Raw genomic sequence first — 20,582 nt, forward strand, 5'->3', positions numbered from 1 at the left:
TTATGTGGGTGTTTAAGACAATATTTAACATTTTTAAAGATATGTGGTTTTAAATAATGCAACAATCTTACCACAGAAGTAATATATCTAGTTTTCCATTATTTCATTTAGATTAAACTCACTGAGGGCCAGATTGCACTGAGTGGTATCTTAGTCCACAAGCATTCTTACTGAATAGTATCTCAGACTATGAATAGTCAGTCTTGAGTATGGGTATCATAATCTGAGTGGAAAATCAGTTTTGTTTTTAAATGTAAATACTGAATGGGCTTGTGATGGGACTGGATGAAACATATAGAGCACCTGGCAAGGAAGGAATTAAAGTTAGGGGTGATTAAGCCCTGTTGCCTAACTTTAAACCCATTCTGATATTCCGGATTTAAAAGTTCAACAATAATGTCATAATTGTTAAATTCTATATGAGAAAGAGAATGTGGAAAAGGAGCAGTGAGCATACAAAGGTGTTTGGCTAGGGATGAAAACAGTATATATACGCTGCATAAAGATTACCCAGTCATATCAGCATAGCTTTGGGGTTGCTGTGGCCTATTTCTAATACATGGTACAAAACAAAAGCAAGGGGAAGGTCCCTCCAAATCTGAAGTCCTTTAGAAAAAATGAGTTTAAATCCTGCAGGTAACTATGGATAAGAAAGGTTGTCAAATCAATAGTTTTGCAACCCTGTATGTATATAGGAGGCTCATCTATCACCAGTTAAAATCCTGCCACATGTAACTAGAAGGTTTTGCAGCCACAGCTGGTGTTAAAGAGAAGCAATCACCTGAGGCCACATTGGCTGACAACAATTTAGCAAGTAAGCTAAATGAGAATAAAGGATGACTTTTAGTGCCTAACTGACAGCAGAGAGACAAGATGGGTGAGGTAATATCTTTTATTAGACTAACCTCTGTTGGTGAAAGAGACACGATTTTGTACTTATATAGAGCTCTTCTTCAGCAGGCACTTGATTCTCCAGTGGTTGGGGGTGTGCAATAGATTGGTAGCAGAAGGTCTAATGTGCATATATCCTATCCGTTAGTCTTTTGACTAAACTTGTCTAAACTTTTACAGGTTTCTTTTACCTAGGGCAAATAGCCACTACACTAACTACCTCATTATAGGGTTGCTACAGCATGTAATTTAGTAGCAACAGAGATTGCTCAAATCCATTTGTCTCTACTTATACCAGTGTGGTTACACACCTGGGCTAGCTCTGCCTGTTTCATGTATTTCAGGCCTGTATGGCATATTCACATTCTGTAAGTCCAGTCCAGCTGGGTCTCTTTTTGTAAATGAAAATCTCTGGCCATCGTGGTTGTGAAAATACACATCCAAATGTGAAGTGAGTGTAACTCATGTGGAGGTGTTTTCCTGGGTGTGCAGGCAGCCACTGTTTCAGGCTATGTGAGGTGTGTGAACTCCCTCTTCCTCCTTAATTGTATTGGGTTGTTAAGGTTAAATTGTAGTGATGAAAAAATAGGAAGGAACTGGGCACCTAACTACTCTTTATGCCTTTGAAAATTCCCACCATAAATATCAGCCCCTGACCTATTTCATTGCTATTAATTTAATTAGATGGGAAGAGGAAGAGTGAGGCTTTCAAGCAGATGAGAATTGCTGCAGGGAAGGAGATAGAGGGAAAAAATGTGGAGTCAGAGGGTATGTCTACACTACAGGATTATTCCGATTTTACATTAACCGGTTTTGTAAAACAGATTATATAAAGTCGAGTGCACGCAGCCACACAAAGCACAATAATTCGGTGGTGTGCATCCATGTACCGAGGCTAGCGTCGATTTCTGGAGCATTGCACTGTGGGTACCTATCCTGTAGCTATCCCATAGTTCCTGCAGTCGCCCCCGCCCATTGGAATTCTGGGTTGAGATCCCAATGCATGATGGTGTAAGTGTCGCGGGTGATTCTGGGTAAATGTCGTCACTCATTCCTTCCTCCGTGAAAGCAACGGCAGACAATCATTTCGCACCCTTTTTCCCTGGATTGCCCTGGCAGACGCCATAGCATGGCAACCATGGAGCCCGTTTTGCCTTTTGTCACTGTCACCGTATGTACTGGATGCCGCTGACAGAGGCGGTACTGCAGCGCTACACAGCAGCATTCATTTGCCTTTGCAAGGTAGCAGAGATGGTTACCAGTCGTTCTGTACCGTCTGCTGTGCCATTGTAAATTGGCGATGAGATGACGGTTATCAGTCATTCTGTACCGTCTGCTGCTGTCATGGGTGCTCCTGGCTGACCTTCGCTGAGGTCGGCCGGGGCGCAAAGACAAAAATGGGAATGACTCCCCGGGTCATTCCCTCCTTTATGTTGTATCTAAAAATAGAGTCAGTCCTGCCTAGAATATGGGGCAAGTGTACTAGAGAACCAGTGTATCAGAGAGACCAGAGAGCACAGCCGCTCCGTGTCAGATCCCGCAGAAATGATGAGCTGCATGCCATTCTAGGGGTGCCCCTGCAACAACCCCACCCGTTGCTTCCCTCCTCCCCCAACCCTTCTGGGCTACCATTGCAGGGTCCCCCATTTGTGTGATGAAGTAATAAAGAATGCAGGAATAAGAAACACTGACTTTTTAGTGAGATAAAATGAGGGGGAGGCAGCCTCCAGCTGCTATGATAAGTCCAGGCAGGACATTAAACGGTGGGGGAGAGGAGCCCAGCATCCCGCTGCTATGATAGTCCAGGCAGTACAGAATCTTTTCTTTAGACATGAAAGGGGGGGGGCTGATGGAGCTCAGCCCCCAGTTGCTATGATGAGGACGGTTACCAGCCGTTTCTGTACCATCTGCCGGGAATAACTGGGAGTCATTCCTATTTTTACCCAGGCGCCCCCCGCCGACCTCACCTGAGGCCAGCCAGGAGCACTCACGGGCTGATGATGAGGATGGCTACCAGTCCTACTGCACTGTACCGTCTGCCACCGGGGAAGGGAGGGGAGAGGATGCTGCTGTTCAGTGCCCCACAGCACCGTGTCTACCAGCAGCATGCAGTAGACATACGGTGACATTGAAAAAAGTCAAGAAACGATTTTTTTCCCTTTTCTTTCACGGGGGAGGGGGGTAAATTGACGAGATATACCCTGAACCACCCTGGACAATGTGTTTGACCCTACAGGCATTGGGAGCTCAGCCAAGAATGCAAATGCTTTTCAGAGACTGCGGGGACTGTGGGATAGCTGGAGTCCTCAGTCCCCCTCCCTCCCTCCATGAGCGTCCATTTGATTCTTTGGCTTTCCGTTACGCTTGTCACACAGCACTGTGCTGTGGACTCTGTATCATAGCCTGGAGATTTTTTTCAAATGCTTTGGCATTTCGTCTTCTGTAATGGAGCTCTGATAGAACAGATTTGTCTCCCCATACAGCGATCAGATCCAGTATCTCCCGTACGGTCCATGCTGGAGCTCTTTTTGGATTTGGGACTGCATCGCCACCCGTGCTGATCAGAGCTCCACGCTGGGCAAACAGGAAATGAAATTCAAAAGTTCGCGGGGCTTTTCCTGTCTACCTGGCCAGTGCATCCAAGTTCAGATTGCTTTCCAGAGCGGTCACAATGGTGCACTGTGGGATACCGCCGGAGGCCAATACCGTCGATTTGCGGCCACACTAACCCTAATCCGATATGGTAATACCGATTTCAGCGCTACTCCTCTCGTCGGGGGAGGAGTACAGAAACTGGTTTAAAGAGCCCTTTATATCAATATAAAGGGCCTCGTTGTGTGGACGGGTGCAGCGTTAAATCGGTTTAATGCTGCTAAAATCGGTATAAACGCGTAGTGTAGACCAGGACAGAGATACAAAAGGAAGAAGTAGAGAAAGGGGGGAGGAGAGACAGACAGAGCAGAAATAATGGTGATCCTAAATGTGAGCTTATTTTGCTTCTGAGTGATTCTTAGTGCAACAATATGGTAGTGAGTAAATAACTAAAAGTTTAGTTACTACATAAAAGCTTTATCCTCCCCCTCAATCTTTTTGTAACCTGTCCACTGACATCAGTGGGAGTTTGGCTGTGATTTGAGGGTAGTAAGAGGCCCTAGATGTATATGCATCCATATGGACCATAATAAAAATGGAACTTGGCCCTCTCAACAGATTGTTTGACATGCCTGACCTATGCAGTCACATTGCTGGCGGTGCAGGTGAAGTGTTCAGTCATTGACCTACTTATATTTAAATAGCAATAATGAGATGTGTCTGCAAGTATAAAGGAAGACTGATGAAATCAGGCAGTTTTATTTGCTTTGTTTGTTCAGCCTCAAGATTATAAAAACATTACTGTAGGAATCAAAGTTGTAGAGCTTATTATAGATGAGGTAGACCTAGAAACCTTGCATGTACTTTGGCCCCTCACCAGGGAATTTTAGAATAACAAGAAAACTTGTTCTTTATGTGCTTTCTGGGCAAGAAAAGATAATGCTGACTGTACTGGCAATTGATAAATAAATGGCTTTTAGCTTGGGTGAAAATCACCCATGCTATAAAGAACTAGCTGAGGTTCTCCATACTACTTAAGCCCTGTACTGGGGCTAAACAGGAGAACTATGGGCAGAGTGGCTATATAGGGGTCTCTATGCAAGTGCATATAGGCTGGTGCAGAGGGTTGCAACATGGATCCAGTGGCCCCAACACTCTGCAGAAGAGGTACAGAGGTGCTGTGGCAGTTACTTCAGCCCCACGCTGGAACAGTGGCTGCAGGCAGGGCATTCCTTCTACCAATCTATAGTTTGGCCTATAGATTGTCCATCTCCTTCACATGGTCTGTTCTTTTTTCACATAAAGTCTGACAAGGTGATTTCATGTCACATGAAGAAGGGATTTGTAACGTCTTGACAAATGGATAAAAGCAGTTTCTTGGTGTCCTCTTATTTCCTCAATCTGTCTTGTCACTCCTTTGGTCTTACTCCTTCTGCCTATATATGTCTTTAAAGTGGGAGGAAAGTTCTGGCAATAACATACCTCTTTACAGGCAGCTGAGTCAGTTCAGTTCGCCAACTTTATCCCTAATACTCTGTAAATTTAAGAAATGGAGTGAATTTACGGCTGGTAAATTAAACTGGAGCTTTGTTGTCTGAAATTCTTCATTCATCCACAGAAGAAGCAGTAGCAATGCAAGATACTGCCTTAGTGATGTGCTATAGCCCTGACCTGAAAGTACTATGACTATGGGTAAGAGAGCACCTTATTCTCTATACCCAGGAATTCTTGGCCTCTCTAAGAATATCAAGAAGGGTGCCAAACATGGTATGACATATGTTCCTTTGAAACTGACTGAAAGAACTGATTTGTTTCACATAGGGTACTAAAGAGTCATAAAACAGTAATGACTTTTAGTCATTATCAGGCTGACTCAGTACAGAACTGGTGAAAGACCAAATCCCTGAAACTCCCATCCCTTCAGAAGGATTCTAATAGTATAAATCAAACATTTCCCCACAAGTTCACAATTCTGTACGTATATAATTTTATAAAAGAGAAATATAGTGTAACTATTAACATTTCCATGGAAAAAACATAGATGGATTCCCTTGAATAGATCAAGCTGTATAAGCTCTTTTGGATCATTGATAACTTGCCCTTTTGAAGGAAATATTTAGACAAAAATAACTACATCTAAGAACCAAAGGTCAATAATTAGAGCAAAGATTAAACAAGGACATGGTCATTAGTATTTTAATTAACTGTATGCAGACTTCATCAGAAATGGAAGCTTTTGAAGAGATATAAAAGTACTACAACCATCTCTAATAAATGCTCCGCAACACTGTAGTGCATTGCTTTGGATCATGACAATAGAACATATATATGAGAAAAGAGAACAGGCTGTCACAGAGTTGTAAGAAAGCTGTCAATTGGGAAGAGAAATGTTCAGTCCAACAACAAATATAAGTTACAGCTCAAGTTAAAAATTCTAGAAATTAGCAGTAGACTAGATAAGGAAAAATGAGACCAAAATGAGCTGCAGGATAGGTCAGTGTATGGGAGCAGTGGTGACACAACGCAAGAGTGCTATGACTTTCAGTTGTAAGAAATTTGTTAAAGAAATCCTTACATCAAGATAAGACAGTTTATAGGCAGTGCTTAATTTGTAACGAAAGAGGTGCCAGAGCTCAAGCAAATTTTTTACATTCATGACTGATGTAACAAGCCCAGAGGTGTTGGGGCTATGAACTGCTGAGCCTAGAGGTGCCTGGCCTCAACCCTAGCACAAATTAAGCATTGTTTACAGGAAATAGTAAAGTATCAACTAGTGCCATAGTGTAGATGCTTCCTACATCTATGGAAAGTTTTTTTCTCCCATAGATGTAGTTAATCCACCTCATAGAGAGATGGTAGCTAGGCAAACAAAATAATTCTTCTTTCAACCTAGCTGCATCCACTTAGGCAGGGGGAGGTTAGGTCGAGTGACTACAGCACTCAGGACACACAACTTCTTTCATCCCTTGATTGAGCTACATCGTTCATCTGATTTTTTTGAGCGTAGACCAGGCCTCAGTCATCTCTAACTGCTCCCTTCACTTTTCTGAGACTCGTCTTGGTGCCTTCTCTTGTGCTGGCCCTCTGCTCAGAGCAACTTCCTACATCTTGTGTGCCAAGTGGCCTCTCCCACCCCTTTAAAACCTAACTATTTTGTGAAGTCTCAAAACGTTTATCTCCTCCTCAATGTATTTTCTTAGCTTGTGTGTGTGTGTGTGTGATTTGTTGTTCTCAGTATGGCTCTTTGAATTAGATAGCATGCTCCTCAAGGTAGGGACTTTGGAGAGAGAGAGAGTGTATGACGTTGTATGCTGAGATAACAAAAGAGGGAAATTGCAGAGTGTGCTGTAGTACAAATGATCAATAGAAAATATGAACAGCAACATTGCTTTGAGACAGATTTATCATTCTGCCACCCCCCTGCCAAAAGAACACAGAAAATGGCTATCAAAGAACAAAAGATAAAGAAATGCCTGGAAAACATAATCTTTCTTGGATTTCCCACTGAAGGAATATGTGGACAGAGTTGGCATCAGGCTTTGTTGCAAGGATAGGTTCCTGGGTTAGTGTTTTTAAGTGACACCATCACAGGACCTAATCACATCAGTCACACCATCAGGGGCTCGTTCACCTGCACATCTACCAATGTGATATATGCCATCATGTGCCAGGAATGCCCCTCTGCCATGTACATTGGCCAAACCAGACAGTCTCTACGCAAAAGAATAAATGGACACAAATCTGATATCAGGAATCATAACATTCAAAAACCAGTAAGAGAACACTTCAACCTCTCTGGCCATTGAGTAACAGATTTAAAGGTGGCAATTTTGCAACAGAAAAGCTTCAAAAACAGACTCCAGCGAGAAACTGCTGAACTTGAATTGATATGCAAACTAGATACAATCAATTTAGGCTTAAATAGAGACTGGGAATGGCTGAGCCATTACACACATTGACTCCATTTCCGCACGTTAAGTATCCTCACAGCTTCTTGTCAAACTGTCTTAAATGGGCTATCTTGATTATCACTTTTTCCCTCATTTTTCCTCCTGCTGACAACAGTTCCTCTTAGTTAATTAGCCTCTTAGAGTTGGTTGGGCAACTCCCACCTTTTCATATTCTCTGTATGTGTATATATATAATCTCCATCTCCTCACTATATGTTCCATTCTATGCTTCTGATGAAGTGGGCTGTAGCCCACGAAAGCTTATGCTCAGATAAATTTATTAGTCTCTAAGGCACCACAAGTACTCCTGTTCTTTTTAGGGCTAGATTGATTCATATAGAAACTTAAGCCTGGCAACATTGAGCATCATCACCCTTAACTTCAGGTGTCTAGAAAATCACTGGGATTCACGAAGCCTGAGTTATGCACCCTATACAATGAATGGGGACCTCCAGAATGGGATTTTCCAAACCCAGAATGCTAGGTGGCTCCTTAATGGAAGATGCCATGGCAAGGGTGTTTGCTAAGTCCTGCTCTTCTCAGGGAGTTTGACACCTGGCTGCAGGGAGGTGCCTCACTCTGCTTGGGATTCTCAGCTGTAAACCCCCTCTTGGGGTTAGGCACATATGCTGTTTTTTAGAGGAGGTAGTCTTCCCTCATAACTTGTAGCCTAGTGGTTAGGGTACTCCAGTCGGAGCCCCCTGTTCAAATCCTTCCTGTGCCTGAGGAAGAGAAGGGATTTGAATAGGGATGTGCCACCTCTCAAGTGAGTGCCCTAGCCACTGTGCTTCTTGCTTGCATATATATACCTGCCCCTGGAAATTTCCACGACGTGCATCCAACAAAGTGGGTATTCACCTACGAAAGCTCATGCTCCAATACGCTCTGTTAGTCTACAAGGTGCCACAGGACTCTTTGCTGCTTTTACAGATCCAGACTGACACAGCTACCCCTCTGATACTGTGCTATGGTATAGTCTGATGTGGGGAATCCCTCAGTCTCTCCTGTTGAAACCATTCCTTCCCCCTCCTCCCTCTATTTTGTGTAAACTTGCCTTTAGAGGCCTGATCTGGTAGGTAGGCTCTGAGCATGCTTGCTAGATTGGGCACCACAGCTGAGTTAGGCTGGGAAACACCTGTCTTCCCCTGGTTCATGCATCACACTGGGGTGTCCAAATGCCTGATGTGAGGCTGCAGTCCACAGACACAAGTGACACACTATGAGCATTCTGAATTATTTATCTGTATTGTGGTAGTGTCCCAGAAGCTCCAGTTTAGACTGGGGCTCCACTGTACTAGGTGTAGTATAAACATACAGAACAGTTCCTGCCCTGAAGAGTTTACAATCCAGCTTGAAGACAGGAACTAAACAAGTGAGCTTAATAAACAATAGAAAGGAGGAAGAAAAGGGTGATACTGAACATAAGAGGTAACGTAAGACCAAAGGTCCATCTAGTCTAGGATCCTATCTTCTGACAGTGGCTAATGCCAGATGCCAGAGGGAATGAACAGAACAGGTAATCATCAAGTTATCCATCCCTTGTCACCCATTCCCAGCTTCTGGCAAACAGAGGCTAGGGACACCACCCCTGCCCATCCTGGCTAATAGTCATTGATTGACCTATCCTCAATGAACTTATCTAGTTCTTTTTTGAACCCTGTTATAGTCTTGGCCTTCACAACATCCTCTGGCAAAGAGTTCCACAGACTAACTGCATATTGTGTGAACAAAATACTTCCTTTTGTTTGTTTTAAACCTGCTGCCTACTAATTTCATTTGATGATCACTAGTTCTTGTGTTATGAAGAGTAAATAACACTTCCTTATTTATTTTCTCCACACCAGTCATGATTTTATAGACGCAATCATATCGCTTCTTAGTTTTCTCTTTTCCAGGCTGAAAAGTCCCAGTCTTATTAATCTCTCCTCATATGGAAGCCATTCCACATGTGGTTGCATAGCCTGGCAAGTGCAAAACTGATGAGTCACATTCAGTTACATTTTACTTGTTTTTAAATATATTGAAAAGAGATAGCCTAGGAGGAGTTCAGATATCAGGAGTTGAAGATACATGGTACTCAAATAGTAATTTCTAATATATTTGCAATTGGGTCTCAGACTTTGCCTATGTCCTTGATGTGTAATCGCTCCATATCGGCCACCATATAAAGGTTTGTCAGAATTGTATTAATTTACAAATAATCTCTCCATAGAAACTTCTTATTCACACTTCTTGGACTGTCTACTACACTAGTATCTAGACCATTTACCCAGTACAATTCAGATAGCCTGATTTTTTTTCCTGCTAAAGGATGGTAGTTCTAAAACTTTGTAGGAAGATACATAAATGTAGTATATTTATTAAGTGGCTGCAGTTTTCAGAGCATAAAAAATTTAATGTTCTTAAACAAAGAAGTACAACAAGACATAGAACATACTAATTTTAATAAGCTTAAAAATGGCACAAAACAAGTGGCTTCTCTCATCTTTTCTTTAATAAAAGCCTATTTCTCATCTATTGCTGGATTGTTTCCCACCCTCAAACTTGTGCAAAGCTGCAAATGTTTCATGTCAAACACACATATTTTAGTGACAAATTTTCTCTCTGTGTGTATATATATATATATATAACACCCAGTGCCCGAAGATTTATATAGAGAAAGAGATGTCAATGTGATCCACTCCTACCTGTTGGTTTGACCCACGTGCTATGGGGTTGGAGCTCTCCTTGCATATACTCTAAGTAGGAAGGACTTTTCATTTCAGTTGCGGTTTGCAGTATTCTTGGAAGAGTGTTGGTTCCAGGATATTAGAGAGACCAGGTGGGTGAGGGAATGTCCTTTAATGGACCAGCTTCTAGTGAGAGAGAGAGAGATCGGTATGGCTGGAGGAAAGTTTCTCTCTCTCTCACTAGAAGCTGGCCCAATAAAGGACATTCCCCCACCCAGCTGTCCTTCCACTTTCAAAGCAGCCTGCTGTTAAGTAAGGCACCAGCAGGACCGACCCCAAGTGTGTTCATCTGACTTTACCAAGGAGGCATAACTCACTGGGGAAGAGCAATGTTCTGCGAACCGCTTTCACTAGCTCTCCTGGCGGCGCAGCAGCCTGCAGTTGCCTCCAGGCCCGCGAGAGGCCGCAGCGCCCCGCTATTTTGCTCGCTCCCCGTGTCACATGAAACTCACATTTATTTCAGCGTCCTCAAATGACCCTCCCGGGCAGTGGGCGAGCGGGTGCCTGGGCCAAGCTGGTGAGCGGCCGGTGGGTGAAGCCGCTCCAGGAGCCGGGGTTAGCAGTAGGTGTGGGCTGAGGCAGGGCTGAGTGGTGGCTCAAGTGCCCGCCTTCGGCTCGGGGCGACCAGTTCGGATCCCGCGGGCGGGGCTGGCAGCCTGCGGCGGTGGGCGGGTGCCGCCTGGGAGCGCTCCCTGGGGCATGTAAGCGCTCCGCGGCACGAGCCCGGGGCGGGCAGCCCTGGCCTGCTGCGTGCGTGTCTGGCCGGCGGGGGCCCCGGGAGGAGCTCCGCTGATACGTCAGGGAAGAAGCATTTAACCTTGGCAGCGGGCTCCGGGAAAAAGGAAGAGAAAGTGTAAAGTGGCGGAGGCTCGCTCAGCCCGGCGCCGGGCTCTGGGGTAGGTGCGGCCGCGGAGGAGCCGGGTTGGGGCAGCCAGGGCACTTGTGATCCAGCCGCACGTGGCCGCAGAACTGAAACTGCGGGGACTTTAGGCTGCTGGGGCTCCCTAGGTGCGGCGCTAACCTGGGGGAACGCGGGCCTTGCACCCTGCTCGCTTGTGCTTAGAAATAAGTAGGCTTTAAAAAAAACCCTGCCTCCCTCTTCCGCAGGAAGCCCGAGCTGCTCGGGTGCATATAACGCTCGCGTCGGGGGGGGGCCTAGGGACTTGCTCAGAGTTGCGGAAGGAAGAAGTGCAGCCTGGATTATTTAATCCTCGAAAGGGAATATTGCGAGGAAGTTGCCCGGTAGAAGCGCCCTGTACAGGCGCGCGGTAAGTATCCTGGTCTATCACCGGCATTAGAAAGCGTGCGGCGGTACCCTGTGCTCAGCTGCACATTTGTTTCTGGCTTTGAATTCTTTAGACGAGTTGTAGTGACTGGTCAGATCAGCTTGTTTTCAGGTTCCTCGCGTGTCAGCCCATGTTGATTATAAAAGAAATAACTTGATGGGTGAGGGGAGAGAATAACGAGGAGAAAAATCTCAGGGCAAGATAATTTTCTTCCAGAGTGTAAGCATAAGGCTCTACCTTTCCGTTCTTACTCTTCAATGTCATGTCTCTTTGGAACAATTTCATCTGTTTGTCTTTTAAAGGGGCACAGCTTTAGGAAAGGTAGGCTTTGTTTTGTTACCTGCACTTCTGTTTATTATTTTGCAGTCTGTGCATGCACTTTTGTAACATTCTCCTGCAAGTCTTTGCAATCTAAGGGCTACAGCACTTTGCATGAGAGAAGGCTGATTAAAAGTGAAAGAGGAATGCAAAAAGTAAACTATACACTGAAAAATAAAAGTATGCTTCTAAAATTCATTCAGTTTTAATAACTTTTTAGTAAACCTGACAGTCTCTTCCGGGCCTGATCCTATTCTTATAGCCACTGAGTGTTCTGCCATTGACTTAAATATACTGCAAGGAGATTTGGTTCCCAGATGAAAGTCTGCTATCTGTAATGTGGGGTCTGTTGGATCTTCCCGTACTAGGTTGGAATGAAATCTTTCTAAAAGTTTATCAGGCTCAGTTTTATCTAACCGTTGTGTCTTAGAATAGTGAACTGAATTGCAATCCCTAAAATGACTCATATAGCGTGCTTAAAAAAGAGACTCATTGTAAAAGGATTGTCAACTTTAACAAAACTCACTAACAGGAAAAAAAATCTGTTTTCTTTTAAACAGTTTGTCCTGAATTGTTAAATCCCTTAACAATCTCTAAATAGTAGGACGGTGGACATGAAACTTAATGGGAGCAAGGGACACTGTCAGCTTGCAACAGGGGCAGGAAGGGCCTATTGTCTCTGAAATGTATCTGCTATTTTTAAAAAAAAACACCTAAAATTACACTAACCAAAAGAAATTAATGAGCAGAAAAATTCTCTATTTTGCTCTTTGCTTCCTGTGTGCGTTTGACAGCACTTTGGCCCCAATCTTGTAATCAGATCCATCTAGGCAGTCTTGCACTCACATGGATTCAATGGCAGGATCAAGGTTTGTGTATGGTAATTTCAGTTCCTCCTTCTCCTCTGTGTAGTCTATTAGCAAGGGAGAAACTGAAAATATCTTTATAATAAAAGGATCTGATTACAAGATTGGGGCCCTAGTGCTGTCAAATGCACAGAGTAAACAAGCAAAAAAAAATGGAGAAATTTCTGCTCATTAACTTCTTTCAGTTAGTGTAATTTTAGGTGGTTTTTGTAATAATGATAGGTACAATTCAGGGAGAGTAAACTTTCCTTCTCTCCCCCCAACCAAGCTGACAGTGTCCCTTGCTCCCTTTAAGTTGCTTGACCTACTATTTGTGTACGTCACTGGATCTTCTCCCATATGTCCAATGTTTAGGTTGGCTGGTTGGCAGGTTTTTGGGGTGTGATTCGCAACTGTAGACAACCCCAGTGTTATGATTCCACTACATGATCCTGAATATATATTGGTGCCCGGTGAAAGCAACAGACATTTGGGAGGTAGGGAGTGACTAAATTCAGGGCAATTGAGAGAGACTGAGTAAAGCTTTCCTCAAAGCTTTGAGTGAATGGGGGCCCTTACCTTGCTTTCATTACCTTCCCTCTGAAAGACACTAAGCAAGTTAAAACAATATGGCACTGTATTACCTTTCTCACCCTTCTGCCCCTCTGAGTTTGCAACAACAAGGGCAGGTTCAGTATCCAGGGGTTCCATTTCAATAATGCAATGCAAAACCAGCTTGAGCTCCCACCCAGTGACCTGGGACAAGTACATACCACCCCCCGGGTGCCTCTAAAAGGCAATACTTCCCCGCTCGCAAGCACAGAGTCTGAGTGTAGCAAAAGCCTTTTAATAAAGGAGGGAAACAATGCGGCATTATGTTGGGGAAACACCACAAATATGAGCAAAAGACCCACCTCTAAGTAAGTTTTGGCAGTGTCCTTTTCCCCTCAGGGTCTTAAGTCCAACAACCCAAAAGTCTCTGTCCCTGGTCAGTGCCGCCTCAGAGATCAAAAGTTTATCTATGGAGTTCTACCCCCCCAGCCTGGGTGAAAAGGGGGGGGGGGCACACGGGGTGTTAAGGGACACCTTATGTGGTCCGATGCTGACTGCCCTGCCTTTCCATGGAGTTCTGCTGCAGCCTTCACCACAAACAGCTCCACTCTACCAACCTCTCCGCTCCTCCAGCCATCCCATGAATCACTCCACTCCACGCAAACTGTTCCACTCAGCTCACTGTTCCATGGGCTGCTCCAACCGTCCCACAAACTGCTCCACTCCACCAGCTGTCCCATGAACCGCTCCAGCTGTCCCTGCAAACTTCTCAACTTTGCTCCCCTCCCTGTTCCAACTATCCCGCAAACTGCACTGCCAGCCACTTAGTACCCCCGATGACTAATAACTGATGCATCAAACTCTGTGTATCATCTTTATTTAAATATTCTCTAATAAACATTTATATCTTTAGGCTCCTCCAGTAGTTAACACAGCACTCACTGATCTCAGCTCAGTAATTTTAGCTCTTTTAGTGATTTCAGCTTCTAGTAGGGGAGCCTCAGTGCTGGTATACTATTGGCCCAAAGTGAGTTCAGCTCAGCAGCCTCTAGCTAGACTCATAATGGAACAAAACAAGCTCTGCTATTCAATAGTGGAGAGAGAAGAAGGTGCAATTGGTTTGTTAGGGCCCATACTATCAGGTACATATACCTTTCCCTAGTCTGTCTCAATTCACTGGGTTTTGGAACCCATATCTCTTGTCTATCTAGTGCTACTTAGGTGATGGTGAGACCTTCTGTCATAAAATAGTTTCATTGTCCTTGATTCACATAATCAGGGTAACAATACTTTATTCCTCATGCCCCAATAACGGAGAAACTGGGGATCCCGCAGCTGCCAAAGTGAGCATTTAGGGCTGCTGTGGGCTCATGCTAGGCAGGGTGGGTGTGCCTATGAAACAAGATCAGCCCCTGAAGTTCTTTTCCACACTCGCCATAATTCACCACCAGATGTCAGGGTAGAGCTCATCCTGACTCTACTTACACCTTTTTTAGGTAACCACAGGGTTAGAGGGAGAAGGATTTGCATCCCTCTGACTCTCTACATCTCCTTTTTCTCCCTCATGGAGACCTCTTCTGCACCAGGTTGAGGAGGAGTGGAGACAAGACAGTACTACGGCGGTGGCTAAGCCTCCCTTCCACACAGAAGGGGAAATCCACATGCAGGGGGTTCCTTTCTGTGCAGATGTGGTGGGGAACAATCTAAGCCTCTGAGATGAATATTTTTTAGGAGTCAGATGTGGGGAGTGGTGGTACTATTCCAAGCTCCACCTACAAAACAAGCCTTACTCACTGCTCATACCAGATATGGCAGCTATTCAAAATAAGAGGATCCCAGAATGCACATAAGTTTCAGTTCCCCCTCAGTGGGGTCCAAATACATTCATGGGCCCTGCTGAGCTTCTCACACTTGGGTTCTCTTTGATGGACCTTGACTGGACTCTGCAAGACTGCTTGGGTTTGACTCCTTGATTTTGGAGTGTGTGTGGAAAAGTGTGGGGTACTCCCCCAAGCCCATTAACTTGTGGGACCAACATGAACTGTCACTCAGTAGACTGTGCAGATCCTTGTAGTAAAATTCTCTCACTCCTTTTTTACATATTTTGATGAGCAGTGGAATAGCTAATCCTTTAAATGTCAACACTGTATCTGAGTTAGCCCCTAATGAGATGAATGAAGCCATTCACCCATTTTTCAAATTTTGCGAACAAAGGCGGACATCACTGCATCTATTACACTTAGTTTGTCTTTGAGGCTGTCTCAGCAACTAGAACAGCTAGAGATTAACTTGTTAAAAATGAATCTTAGATTCTGGACAATAAGAGGGCAACATGAAAGAGATGTACCGATGCATACTGGCTGAATCTGAGCCCTGATTTTTTTTCTTCAGAATATTGAAGAATCCCATTAGTAATCAAAAGAAGTCTATTCCATACCTTAGGTTTTTCCTAAACCATCTGTCATTCTGGTATGTAAATGATGTACAAAAATTAAAGGTAGAAACTAATGTTATCTTAATAGTAACAGTCTCACTTCCTAACCCTTGTTCTCTGAAGATGCGGTTTTCAAAGGAGCCTAAAGAAGTTAGGTGCCCAAATACTATTGTACTGCTTTAGGTCCTGTGATAATCCGAGTCTTTGTATGTATTTGGGTAAATCAGTTAGACTGTCTGCTGGCAAAATCTGCTGCAAATTATTTACTAGCCTTATTTTCTGCTACTCATTTTTAACATAGACCAGGGGTTCTCCAACTGGGGGTTGCAAGGTTATTACACGGGGGGGGGGGGTCGTGAACTGTCAGCCTCCACTTTGCTTCCAGAATTTATAATAGTATTACATATAAAAAAAGGTGTATTTAATTTATAAGGGGGGGTCTCACTCATAGGTTTGCAATGTGAGAGGGATCACCAATACAAAAGTTTGAGAACCACTGACCTAGACCATGATCCTGCAGTCAGATTCACATACACCTCTACCTCGATATAATGGGAGCCAAAAAATCTTACTGTGTTACAGATGAAACTATGTTATATCAAACTTGCTTTGATCCACCGGAGTGCGCAGACCCCCTCGCGCTCACCCTCCCTCCCTGCGGAGCGCTGCTTCACCGCATTATATCTGAATTTGTGTTATATTCGGTCACATTATATTGGGCTAGAGGTGTAGTTGGCCCTTTTTAGTGTGTCTTGTCTAAATGAGCAGTTAATGCATGTCAAGCTGGCGTGTAAATCTAGAGCGCTGTAGCGTCCTGTGCATGTACTGTCCATGTAGCTCTTGCTACCACCCAGTAAAAGTTCCCTAATGTACATTGACATGCTAACTGCAGCACATCAATGCACACTAGAGAACTTTTAGTGTGCAGCAAGCTTGGGTGCTAACTGTCCTTTGCTTCTGTTCACTAATTGCTCAATTAAACATGCCAGTGTGTGGGTGCATGAGTCTACCCACATGGATCAAATTGCAGGCCTGGTACTGTAGTTTACATTTCCTAGCAGTGTGTTGCGCCCTCGATTTCTCCATGAAACTCTGACATCAACAGGAGCTCTGTATGTAAAATGAGAAAAAACTAAGGCTCAGGGAGGGCAGAGTTCTAGTTATGAGTTACTGGCCAAGATTTTCGAAAGTGAATGATTCTGGGATTTCTCTTTTTTTTTTTTTTTTTGTGCCCAACTTGAGACATCATTACAGGAATCTGACTTTTCAGAGGGTAGAAGCTCTGCACCTTCTGAAAACCTAGGCCCTCTTAAGGTGTCTCAAGATGAACATCCAAAAACTGAAGCACCCAAAATGATGAATAACTCTGAAAATCTTGACCACTGTGAATTTTGTTTATATGCTAGTACAGGGGTTCTCAAACTGGGGGTTGGGACCCCTCAGGGGGTTATGAGGTATTACATGGGGGATCATGAGCTGTCAGCTTCCAGCCCAAACCCCGCTTTGCCTCCAGCATTTATTATGGTGTTAAATATGTAAAAATGTGTTTTTAATTTATAAGGGGGGTTCACACTCAGAGGCTTGCTATATGAAGTGGGTCACCAGTAAAAAAAAAAAAAAAGTTTGAGAACCACTAGTAGAACTGGCACAGGTGGTCTAAACAAACAGAATGTTTTGTGTATGTGTAAGGTTACCTGTCCTTAAATATTAAAGTTATAGAGCATAATAATTTTTTCAGTTAAAATAAAATTATGTATGCCTGTTTATCTTGGTGTGTGAAAGTGACCTGCAAGGCAAAAACTCTTGCTTCATCATAAAGAAGTAGTGAAGGGTTAAATAATATCCTAAAGCTTAATTTATTTTAAATATGCTCCCATCAGCTTCTCACTTTACCTAAAATCTTTCTTTGGAGAGGTCACATGAGATTGTAACCTGCATAGTACCTCTCCCCATCTTAGACTAACTGATCATCTACTTCTTACCACTCCTGGAGAGCACGAAAAGCTGCCACCCAGGTTTCAGTCTGATAATATTCATGTCCTCCATGGTGGAAAGATCCTCTAACAACAGGGGACCTGATAGTCCTGATATTGTAAATGTTTTTTAAAAAGCAGAAAAATCTTTTTTTCCTTTTGGAGTAGTGACAGGGAAGGTGAGAAAGGAATTGGAGTTTGTGTGCATTTGAATAAAGGAGCATTAAAGCATAAAATTGTGTGCAGGGCCGGCTTTAGGCCAATTCCACCAATCCCCCCGAATCAGGCCCCACGCCTAACAGGGCCCCGCGCCCAGTGAGAATCTCTTCGGTGGCTAGAGGTGCCTTTTTAATTTTTACTCACCTGGCGGCACTCTGGGACTTTGGCGGTGGGTCCTTAGCTTGTTCTGGGTCTTCGGCAGCACTTCAGCGGTAGGTCCTTCAGTGCAGCCGAAGATCTGGAGCGAGTGAAGGACCCGCCACCAAAGTGCCACCGAAGACTCGGAGCACCGCCCGGTGAGTACAAGCCCCACGTGTTTTTTTTTATGTGTTTGTTTTGTCTTCCCTGCTGGGGCCCCGTTGAAACTGTTCGAATTGGGCCCCGCACTTCCTAAAGTCAGCCCTGATTGTGTGCCCCAACCCCCCCGCGCACACACACTTTGGAGTTCCCCTTTTCAGTTTCAAACAATCCAACAGAATTATATGCCTTGCCAGATTGTACTGAAGAACTTTGCTGTTTCAACAGTTGCATAATTTCTTGGAATATTGCATTCCTTTTGGAAAAGTGAAAGAGATTTCAGAATCTGGTTCTCTGATGGGCCACCTAGGCTGATCAAGCTAAGAAATAGGATTGACGCATCTCACTGTCCATGAAGCATACTGCATGCCACAGTGTTGCAATCTTCTCTTCCACTGTGTATAATCAATTTCCATTTTGTTGTGTTCTTCCTCTCTCACCTATTGTTCTGAAACAGTTGAATAACGATATTTATCTTATCAAATTGTTAGCTGAAGAATGTTGGGTGTAACAGAGATGAGACAGCTTCATGTAGATAGGAATAATCATGAAGTTACCAAGAGTGTGAAACCCAATTGTTGGATTTTGGTTTTGCATATCGGATTTTACATCTGTAAATGGCTTCCTATAAAGTTAAAAATTTTCAGAAGTATTCACTAATTTTTGTGTTCTCTTGTGAGCCAGGAAAGGCTAATGGTATGCTGGGGGGCCCAGTCAGCCCTATCCTGTGACACCTGAAGCAAGCTTCATGCTTTGAGGGAGGAGCTAACAAGGGAGACCCAGTTCGGGGGCTATTTGGCTGGGAGGGAAAAAAGATCTGGAGCTTGCCTTGTGTGGGAGAAGACTGGCTGGGGCGTGAACCAGGGAAGATCAGTGCCTATTGAGACTTCCCTGAAGGGAGGGAAGAGTCTGTTTCTTTGTGTTCATTTTTAGTTTGGGTTTTGGGTATCCTGTAGGAGTGGAACTTCTAACCAGAGGGCTGAGTCACCTCAACCCAGAGGGTGTTGGAGCCTGGGTGGATCAGCTGAAAGGCCCAGAGGGAAACAGAAGAGCCACTGATTCACTGAGTCATACTCTATTTTTGGGTGACCAACTGGTGTCCTCCTGCCTCATCCCCTTCACCCTGATCTGCTGTCAGTGGATTCTTTGGTCCTTAGTATCTCTGAAAATTAGGCACTGGCGTCAGGTAGGCAAACAAAACTAGTGAATGCTTCTGAAAAACTTGGCAATAAACAACCAAAGAGCCTCATAAGTACTGTTTATACCCCATGACTTTGTAATAATATTGCACTGAAATGTGCTTCTGGATTCAGAAAGGTGAACATACTAACGAATAACAGGTATTTAGGCCCAAGACCTCATCCTTTTGATCTCTCGTGGCTTGTTTTCATTCTCTTCAAGCACAGGCATGTTGGACATATATATCTGTCCTAATTCACTCTTGGTCTGCAATATCCAGACAGAGCTACAGTTGTATTCAGAGACTGTTGTTACTGCTTCAGATATAGTCTGTTTAGCTTCTTGGTATTACACATGTAGGGATCTGGGATCATAATCAAGCTCTTAATTATTTTACTCTCTTTAGTAAATTAGGGACTGAACTTCCAAAAAATGAATGCTGTTACATAAACAGCTTCTGAAGCTTCCATTTCGTGGTCTGTTCTGTCTTAGATTTTTTTCCTCTAACATTAGCTGCTTAAGAAATCTGTATAACTACTGTACTGTTTGCAGATGGGATTTAAAATTACATTGCTTTCTCAGGGTAAGATTAAAGCATAGAAATTTGGATCACTACCAAAACTACTTTACAGGACAAAATGAATGGTTTAGAAGAAAAAGCTAAATGACAAAAAATATACCAGGGCATCTGACTGCCTGAAGACTGGTAATTCAAACATGTAAGGGGCTTGTTTTTCTGCCACCTTGGTTGCAAACTAGTAAACCAGGAAAGGAACTGAAGTTAAACGAAGGGGTAGCTAAAGAAAGAGAGAGGTAGTTGAGATAAATATTTATATATGCGGTGTTCAAATGGAAACAACATGAGTTTGTCTCTAAAGGTGACTTTTTTCTGTAATAAACAAATAACTGGATGGTTCCATTTTTATGACAGGTAGGGTAAAGGTGCTTTAAGAAATAAGTCACTTAACCTCACTGTGTCGTACGCAAGGCCGCATGGTGAGATACTGGCAATCTAGAATCAAACTTGGGTCTCTTGACTCCCTTCCTTAATGCTAACTACTAAAAAAGTGCAGAGTCACTAAAATACTATCAATGTTTAAAACATTTACTTTCGGTGGTTAGATTTTTGCATTTTACTCCCATGTGAGCAATTGAATTAGAACCACAAAGTGAAACTCACCAGACTAATTCAATAGTACCATGTGACTTGGGTTCTTAGGACACCAGAGAAATGTTTGAACATTTAATATTAAAAGTTTAAATGTAGAAAAACAATTCATGAAAACACTTCTCAACATATGGGATTTTACAGAACCT

At 43.6% G+C, this 20,582-nt stretch overlaps 1 protein-coding gene across 5 annotated transcripts in view; it reads left to right on the forward strand.

Annotated features, from left to right (window-relative positions):
• The first annotated feature begins 10,612 nt into the window (after positions 1–10,612).
• SGK3 (serum/glucocorticoid regulated kinase family member 3) overlaps positions 10,613–20,582 on the forward strand; it is a 78,593-nt gene continuing 68,623 nt past the window's right edge. Inside the window, exons 1-2 of one of the 5 annotated variants that reach the window (XM_032777040.2) lie at positions 10,613–10,690; positions 11,270–11,430. The gene's annotated coding sequence lies outside the window, so the exon portion shown is untranslated. Of the gene's footprint in view, positions 10,691–10,832; positions 11,059–11,269; positions 11,431–11,750; positions 11,770–20,582 lie in introns of those variants that run through there. The other 4 variants (XM_032777038.2, XM_075063064.1, XM_032777037.2 and 1 more) reach the window with 4 other exon arrangements.

Source organism: Chelonoidis abingdonii, chromosome 2 (genome assembly GCF_003597395.2).
Source record: "Chelonoidis abingdonii isolate Lonesome George chromosome 2, CheloAbing_2.0, whole genome shotgun sequence".
NCBI lineage: Eukaryota > Metazoa > Chordata > Testudines > Testudinidae > Chelonoidis > Chelonoidis abingdonii.